Source organism: Cyprinus carpio, chromosome A15 (assembly GCF_018340385.1).
Source record: "Cyprinus carpio isolate SPL01 chromosome A15, ASM1834038v1, whole genome shotgun sequence".
Taxonomy (NCBI): Eukaryota; Metazoa; Chordata; class Actinopteri; order Cypriniformes; family Cyprinidae; genus Cyprinus; species Cyprinus carpio.
In genome coordinates, this window is record NC_056586.1 from 27,434,593 (window position 1) to 27,444,624 (window position 10,032).

At 34.5% G+C, this 10,032-nt stretch overlaps 1 pseudogene; it reads left to right on the forward strand.

Moving 5' to 3' along the window:
• Positions 1 to 802: 802 nt before the first annotated feature.
• On the forward strand, positions 803 to 9,517 carry LOC109075883 (annotated as a pseudogene).
• Positions 9,518 to 10,032: the final 515 nt, after the last annotated feature.

Below are 10,032 nucleotides of genomic sequence, written 5' to 3' on the forward strand. Positions count from 1 at the left end.
GTTGGTAAATGGGACACAGTGCAATTGCTAGGATGCATTTTTTTATTTGGGGTGATTTTGCTTTTAGTTTTCTCCAAAACTATACAGTAAAATGCCTTGAAAATTAATACAGTGATAGTCAGTCTCACTCTGAATACATATCCATTGACAGAATGAGCTAACCTATAAAGGAACCCTTTTTATGAATGTTGGAAAATGGGAAAAGGTGCAAGTGCAACAATGGAGTTTGATGTTTTGGGTGATTTTGCTTTTAGTTTTCTCCTAAACTACAGTATACAGCCAAATTCATTGAAAATGAATACAGTGATAGTAAGGGTCACTCTGAATACATATGATTTGAAAGAATGAGCTAACCTGTAAAGGAACACTTTTTATGTGTGTTGGAATATGGGACACACAATTGCTAGGATGCATTTTGTTGTTTTGGGTGATTTTGCACACACACATATAATATATATATATATATATATATATATATATATATATATATATATATATATATATATATATTATATATATATATATATATGCACATATACACACACAAACATGAGAAAAAACAATGAATGAAAATCATTAATATTAACATTTATAAACATTAATAAACGTTTTATAATAATTAATTGACAATACAAACGTTTATGTACAAAAATAAAGTATTTAAAATAAGCAAAAGTATAAAGGAAACGTGTGTATGACAATTTCTTTACATGCATTTTGACTGATCGCAGCACCCGTACCGTAAGGGCATGATTACACGCGCATGCCAAAAAAAGCGCGGCTGGTTTGAAGGCGGTGCATGACTGACACCGGGGGGTTTCAGTAGTTTTGACAGAACTAACCACTGTCACAGGAAGTGAGCTTCACGCTTAGAAGACAGAATTAACATATCTCTTTATCTCTATCAGGACTGTGTGCTTAAAATTTCTTTTATGTCTGAAAATTCACCTATACAAATATAACAAGTTAGAAAACACATGGGTGAAGTTCTCCTTTTGTTTCTCGGTTTGAAGGTTTTTAAGACGTCCACTGAGAACAATGGATTCGATTAGAAGGTACAATATTTTTATCTTTCTTTCTTTTTTTTTCCTTTTTGTTATTTGTGGTAAAACACATTTGGTTGTTGTCAGATTGCGATCATAATATGTTAGACGGTAAAGCTCATGCATAAAAAGCACTGTGATTCTTCGAACAATAAATTTTTTTTGACATGTGATCGTATAATTATAGCGTGCACATGTTTGAGAAACATTTATGGTGTCATCAGCAAATTGTAATAAACAATTAACTGTTTAATAAATAAAATAGTAGTCAGTCATTACAGTAATAAATTATTTAGCTTGATGGAGCAGTAGGCATTTGCTGCTGTAATTGCAGGTTGCATAAAAAAAGGTAACAAGTTCAATAGTAAATAATAATAATAATAATAATAATAATAAAACAATTAGATGTAATTAACAATTTGGTTTAATTAACAAATTGCATGCTGTCATGCAAAAATGGCATTTTTGGCATGAAAGGATGAACAAAAGGAAGGAGAAACCGACTGACTCATTAACAGCTGTGACCACCAAAATACACATTCACCCACACACAACGACAAACACCAAATGTGCTGTCAGAGTATAACGGTCTTTATTTCATCAGCAGCAGACAGAATGATGGTTCCTGAAGGGATTCCTCTTGCTTCTGTTTGGTTTGTATTGTCTCTATTTTATACTGTTTTTTTTTTTTTTTTTTTTTTTTTTTTTTTTTTGTTAATGATTGTCCTAATTTATCAATATAAAATGAAAGTATCACTGATGTTGTTTTTCCTGCAGTTCTTCTTATGGTCTTCTGCACCAGCTCAAATGAAAAGCCAATAGATGTTAATGAAAAAACAGAAGAAATTAATGAAGGATCATGTGTGACCATCACCTGTGCTTACACAAAACTAAAGGACGGAAAATATACACTGTTGTGGTTTAAAGATCCAGAATATGATGACATGTCAAAAATGTTTAACGGGACTATTGTATACAGTAACACAGTAGAACGTCCCCAGTCACCAGATTACTCCAGCAGAGTGGAATACATCACTGATGCAACATCACCGATGCAGCAAATACAGCAGAATAACAACTTGATAAAATGTGATTTAAGAATCACCGATCTTCAAAAGACAGACAGTGGGAAATACAAATTTAGAATTATTCATTTAGACACTAAGTTCATGAGTGAAACTTTGACTCTTAAAGTTACAGGTGAGCAATGATTTATTAAATGTTATTCATTTAATGTTGTTTTAAAGGCTGTTTTCTTAAAACATTTTGTCAGTTTATTCACCTTCGTGTCCTTGCATATTGCTTTCATTCATGAAACATAAAACAGACATTTAATAGAAAGTTTTTTTTTTTTAACAATGAAACTTAATCTGACCAGGAGCTTTAAAAATTACAAATAGCAAGTAATTAATAAAATAGTTCATATGACCAGACAATATATTTGAAGTCTTCATGAAGATGCCACTTATTCTCATGTATCTCATAATCAATGACAATGCTCCAATATAGAGTAAATGTCTTTTAAATCACATAAATAAAACTACGACAGAGTAGATCATCAGTGATTAATGTACACAAACCCGTCATATGACCTAAGAATATTGTGCCACAAAGCCTTGATTTTTGTCACTTCTGGAACTTTTTGTATGTTCTACTGAAATATAGAAAATAAAGCATGTTTTGAACCAAGATATTATATCTTAGAGATAATAGATTTTTTTTTTGTTGTTGTTGTTCTGGATCGCTTGTTCTCAATCCATATTATTCTCCTGATTCCAGACAATCCTTGTAAGGTGCACACTGAACTATCAGAGCTGAAAAATCCACTCAAGGAGTCAGAAGAATTGACTGTTCGCTGTTCCACATCTGGTTCCTGTGATCTTTATCCTGAATGGCTCGTCCATACATCTGGACAAAAGCAAGAATGGATTTCCTCATCAACTGATATGATCACAGAGACTGAAGAGGAAGGAGGAAGAAAGGTCACCAAATTGAAGCTCAAGGTGACATGGAAGGATGACAACAGGACTCTGTCTTGTCGTCCAGCGAAGAGTGAGGACAGCTGCCAGATGAGGAACTTCACACTGTCTGTGGAATGTGAGTGTGTACATCATGTGTTTATGAACACACACTGTATATTTACTGTACACAGTGACTGACTGAGCATTGTTCACAGCAGCTGTCTTCATCTCTTTTCTTCTCTAGATGCACCTAAAGAGACAAAGGCAACTGTGAGCTCTGAAGATGTAAAGGAGGGAGATTCTGTCACTCTCTCCTGCAGCAGCGCAGGTCGCCCTGATGTCAGCTTCACGTGGTTCAAAAAAGAGAGAACAGAAAAAGCTCAACAAATGTCTAACTTGACACTAATTAGTGTGAAACCAGAAGACAGTGGAGAATATTACTGTAAAGCTGAAAACAAGCATGGAGCAAAAGAATCAAATATCATTAAAATTGATGTGAAGTGTGAGTATAATGTTTTATGTAAACAGATACCTTTGAAGAAAGTCATAAAGATTATGAACTATAGTGCTTCACTTGTAAAAATAATAAAATTTTACTTTAAAATGTAATAAATATGCATTTCTTGTGCCTGTGCACTACATTTTTTTTAGATGGTCCACAAGGTGTCACAGTGCAATCTCTGGTCAAAGTTGAAGATCTCAAAGAGGGAGACAAATTGACACTCAAGTGTTCAGTCCAGAAAAGTAACCCAACAGTCAATCAGTTTACGTGGTACAAAAATTCCCAAGTCCAGAGTGAAAACAGTGAGACATTCATCATCCGTAACGTTACTGCAGAGGACAAAGGATCTTACCATTGCCAGGCTGATAATGGGATAAACACAGCAAAATCAGATGACCTCAGTGTTTCTGTAAAGTGTAAGTATTACATTATTTGTATCACTTTATATTATTTATTTGTTCCTCTGTGTTAATGGTTTATTTGCTAAATATGATGTCAAACTAAAGTTATGATAAAAGTTAAAGTTACTCATTGTCATTTGGAAAACATCTGCAAAATAAAATAATTTAAATGCTTAAATGCTTTAAATGCTGGGTGCGATTTGCCGGGGGGGGATGCGTGGGATTTCCCCCTTTCTGGTCAATGTATCCCTGCCTCTGCTTAATTATTTTTATCCCCGGTGGGGAAAAATTTATCCCCCCCTCAAAGTGATCAGTGCTACACTAGTGGCGAGACGGATCACAAAACTTATCACGGACCCGTGGTTTGATCAATGTCAATTTTATTTTAAAATGCGCTACTTTGGCTGGCTCTGATATAGCTGCCGCGCAGCCTCTCTGTATTCACTACTCTGCAGACTTGCTCAATGTCCCAGGGGGGGTGAATTTTTTTATAACTCATCCGATTAAATTATATTAAGCCTTAAAGTTCTGCATAATTAAGGGCGTGGCCGACTGAGTGACAGGTGGATTGCTGCTGCTGACAATGCTGTCACGCTAGGTGGGTGTGGCTTCAGTAACCAGCTCCCGCCTTTTTGTCCATTTTCGATTATCCGGGAGAGTCACGCGGAGACGCGCTGACAAGATGGCGACGGCCCACTCTGCACACTTTGAGCTTCAAAACCGCTCTTCAGGAGTCTATGGGTGACGTCACGGACACTACGTCCATGTTTTTATACAGTCTATGGTCGAAACCATGGTCGAAACAAAGGAAGGCAGCATATTCAGCATATCACTGAAGCGGGAATAAACATCACAATCTGATTATCTGTTTCTATGATGACAAGCAGAGTTAGTGTCCCAGTCACACCACTGAGAATGGCCGAAGTTACACATACGGTGTTTCATTCTATTGAGGCTAAAGCAAAGGTTTTTTGATTACTCACTCACTCTTGAGCGTCTGCCGTGAGTGATTTCAATGTTAAGTCAATGTAAAGGTCCTGCGGCGCGAATGAGGCGTTTAGCGCGGCGCGGGCGCGTCCAGTTCGCGCAAATGAGGCGAATTGACTAACACAGATAATGCATCTGTCTTTTCTATCATTTCACTGTAGCTCAGCATCGCGATGTAAAGTTAAAATAACTAAAATTTTGTAAAACTAATTCAATAAAATAAATGAAAAACATTTTTTTTTAATTATATATAATAGAATATTAATAAATTCATACTTGCAAATGTGACCTCCTGCCATTTAACATTTAAAATATGTGTACTAATTGTAATATATCGACCAAATGATCTAATATATGTCATACAATACGATGATTATTATGTAGTATTACTCTTTTTCAGCAATATAATAAAAGCAGTCTGTCTCTTTCGTATTATTTTTTAAATATTGTGTGAAGGAATGCTTGAATTTGGCTGGATTCCTGCAGCTTCCCTGCCCTCTACTGTTCAAGCACGTGACACTACGTTGTGCCATTTAGTTTTACCATTCATAAAAGTGTTTTGACATGTCTAGCCGAGTGGCACTATCCATGTTACTGGGAGGGGGGTTTAATTCTTTTTTTTCTTTTCATTGTGCATGATCACAGTTCATATGTGTGGGGAAAGATAAGCTATTAGAGTAAAAATATTGCGTTAGGCTGCTTCATGAGTTAATAAGAAAAAAGATTTTACAATTCCTGCAAATGCAGTGATGAAGTTCATGTTCTCATGATTTATTTTTATGAATTAAAATGTTTCAAAACATCCCCCCCCCTCTGTTTTTTTTTCACAAATAGCACCCTGTTTAAATGTAAAAGCATGTTAGAGGATAAATCTCTTCAAATAAATAAGTTACAATAATATATTCTTACCAAAACATGCATTAATATTTTATTATATTGTACTGAGTGTGACGCTCTTCTAAATTTTTGTTTTTCTGTTCTCACAGATTCACCAAGAAACATCAACATAGAGGGCGTGACCTCTGTAAAAGTGGGCACTCCATTGACTTTGATGTGTTCAGCTGATAGTGACCCTCCACCACACATGTACACATGGAAGCACAAACCTGCACTGTCTTCTGTCCCATTACCAATAAAAACTGGACGGTTAAACATTGAGAACGTGACAATTCAACATGCAGGGCAGTACACATGTGATGTTACCAACACTATTGGCACAAGATCAAACACAATTAAAGTTGATGTGCTTTGTAAGTCTGTTTCGCTCAAAAATCTATACCTTAACTAATTAAAGTTAATGATTTCAAAAATAGTTAAATCATTTGGTCACTCTTTCCTTTTAACGCTGCAGATCATCCATCTAATCTCAGTTTCTCTTTGAAATTGGACTTTACTGACAGATATGAGATTGTCCAATGTTTTTTAGTTATCTTAAATAGTCTAAGTTTGTCATGGTAGCTAAATGAACGGTTTAATATTACACTGCTCAAATTTGTTGATGAATGACATTCAATTATAACAATAAATTGTATAATCACTGTTTTTCCCATACAAAATGTTAATTATGAATATTCATGTCCATTTGCCTGATTTCTATAGATGCTCCAAACATAAATATAGTCCATAACATGACAATCTTTACTCAGTGGAACTGGAAGCTTCCAGTCTACTTGACCTGCAGTGCAGATGCGTATCCTCCCGCCACTGACTACAAATGGTACAGAGAGGACAACACCACAGTACTCTCATACCAGCAGAACTTCACTGTTTGGCCTGAGAACCCAGGAATGTATTACTGTACAGCAGACAATGCTATCGGAAAATCACGATCTGACCACATCATGTTATTTATCGGCAGTGAGTATGAAATAGCATTTATCAAATAATGAAATAATGCCATTTTATTTGCACATTTTATGCTGCATACATTTTGGTTCACTTCACTTGTATATCTCCTTTTAATAATTTCATAGACTGCTAGATTGTTAATGATCATTTATTACATTTTTAATCCCAATAATCACAGCCGAGGCAATTCTGTTTTTGAATCATCTGTTTTCTAACCCTCTAAATTTAGGCAACTTTCTCATGCTCTATCACATCATCTTTCTCCTGCTGATTTTCACTGGGGCGACCATCTTCCTGATACACAGGTAAGGTCCTCTTTTATTCTTTTCTTTCAAAACATTAAATACTCATACAGAATTTGCAAAGCGATTTTTGAGTTTAAGGAAACGGATGGGTCATATGCAACTAAGAACCATATCCGAGTGAAAGAAATACATGACCTACAGCTTGTCATTTATTACATTTATTGTTCCTGTGAAGCAGCAGCTCTTTTTTGGGGATTTTAGTTTGTGGCCGTTATTATTTCCCTCTAAATTACATTTTTAATTAATGTGTTTTTAATTTTGCAGGTTAATCATCAAGGCAAGATTTGATCAACAAAGTGAAGCAGATCCTTTCTACCTTTTCCAGTTAATCCCATCCGAAACTACTACTACTGTATGTTACTATGGAACTGTCAGCACAAATAGGTATTTTTCTTTATTCAATATGTAGCTATTTTCACATGCAAGTGGTGATTTCTGAAATCTCTTAATATATAGAAGTACCCATCATCACACCTAAAATAATCACAAAACACAGCGAAGATCTTAAAGATATCATTAACTGGATCATGGCACTGCTGAGCACATGACGAATGCAGTGATCTCATTATTTGCAACTTGAGTTTTGCACTTTCACAAATGCTTTCATCACAACTAACAGTGCTAACACAATGTAAATAAGAGATTCATTGTGCAGTGTAGACTGCGTCACTGAATATAAACTCGCACTGTGTGATTGACAGCCTTAAGATTAGGCATTAGAATGAACACTGTTACTTGTCAGGTCCATAATCTTACAGTAGAAGTCTGTTTGCAAAGCCTGCATCAAAACTGTGACGGATGCTCTACTTAGACATCCACGTAGTTAAATAAACTTTCCTAGGATTAGGATTATTTGATTGCTCGTGTATTGCTCTTCTCTCCTTATCATCTTAATAACACTCCAGTGGGTGGGGCCAAAGACGTGATGATGTAGAGGCGGGATTTTGTTACACTATTACGTCATAATAATTTGACAAAATCTGAAAGTCGTTTTCTGAGCTTGGTTTCAATAAAAGCTGTTTTTGGACTAACAAAGACTCAAAGGATATTTTTATAGTACAATGACTTCTCACGCATCAAAACATCAAAAAAAATTTGATTTCTCAATTCATGACCCCTTTAAGGATCCATTACTGCTAAGGGCCACATGATTTTGGATTGCTTACATTTAGCAATACATGGTCTAATGATCTTATTCCTGGTCCTCATTGAGTTGAATGAACACTAATACTTCACCCAATATTTTAGTTTTATTTTGTAATTTTAGTTCTAAAACTTTTTTTTTTTTTTTTTTTTTATTACAATATGCATTCAGGATTATATGTGATTGCTTCACATAAAGTTGATTTTATTCCTAAAATCTGAATGCTAATTAAAATGGTCCATCTTGATATTGATAATAAATTAAATCACTACTTATTCTATTAATTTTGATCTATGAGGTTCCACATGCTGCTTTCATGATGCTCTTGTGTGTGTTTTTATAAAGTTTGTCAGATACAGTTTATAAATTTAGTTCCATATTCTGTTTTAATTCAATCGCAGTTGTGATGTGCTTTGACAAGTATTTCTGGCAGCTTCTCTTTTCACTGTTGTTAATTTTAAATATATGATTATATTTCATGGCACTTCTGCGGCAAACAATGTTACCGAAGCAGAAGTCCAAACCACAGCATCTGAAAATAAAATGTCAAAGGTACGTGTTCAGATTACACCAAACATGCAGCACAAGCTGAACAGAGTGAAAAACTCAACAGTTTAACAGATTCAGAATGACCATTGAAATAACCTCTCACAGTACTATAATATCTCCCTTTCCCAGAATTCCCAAAGAGAGGAACCTGATTATGAGGTTGTTGCTTGTGCTCCACCGCCTTCATTGACTGATTCTGAAAAAGGCTTTTCCAGTGTCCCAAAGCAAAAATGTAAAAAAGCAGTGATGCAGAGGTGAAAAGGATGAACATTACCTTACAAATTGTGCATTTCAAAATCAGAATAAACAGAATATTGGTTGTGATGATTCCAGTACGAGGTTGGGGGAAAGTAATTGGGGCAGCATCAGTGAGAATGTCATGCTATTTTTTTATTTTATTTTTTTGCCCTCCCAGCCATGTAAAGCATAACTACAGAGTATGACCAGTATGTAAAAATGATCAAAGGATAGAGGCAAGCTGAATCATTTAAAGAGGATTAATTAAACCACCTGAAGTGATGTTAATTGTCTTGAATACTTTGTATTATAGGCTATACATTAAAAGACAGTTTCTGGTCCCAGTCCATCAGAATTTGTGTTTGCTGTATTATTTTAATGTGAATGTGCTAAAAATGATTAAATGATTTTCAAACATTATAATATTTAGTTCATTTGAAATGGAGTAACATAGTACTCATCAATCAAATCATCAAGGCCAAATTAAAGTAATTTTGCTAGAATATATGCCAAAATGAGTAGTTAAAAAAAAGTTTTACTGACGTCAACCCATCACTCCCTAGAGATGCATTATTTAATTTATTAATGCCTTCTTTAACTTCTTCAAAGGAAATAAAAAAAAAAAAAAACATATTAGATTGAAATATGAAATATGGTTCTTACTTAAGAAATAGAATTGAGAATAGGCAGTGGGTTGTTTCATATAGTTTAAAATAAAAATCTGCTATATGGAATGAGATAAGATTTGTATCCTTACATATGGAGGGGTGAGAACCAGAAGGGTTTAAGTGACATTTTGGGTGAAATTGAGATTGATATATATATATATATATATATATATATATATATATAAATTTCTAACCTTTTTATAGTGTGTTTTTTTTTCTCGATTTTTTTTTATTTTTTTTTGGTTGATATATCAACCAAAAAAAAAAAAAAAAACTTCCAGAAGAAAAAAAAAACACTATAAAAAGGTTAGAAATTGATTTGCATGAACTCCCACAGATTGGTTATGTGCCCATGTGGAACACAGATTAGTCCTGCCACTTTAAGTA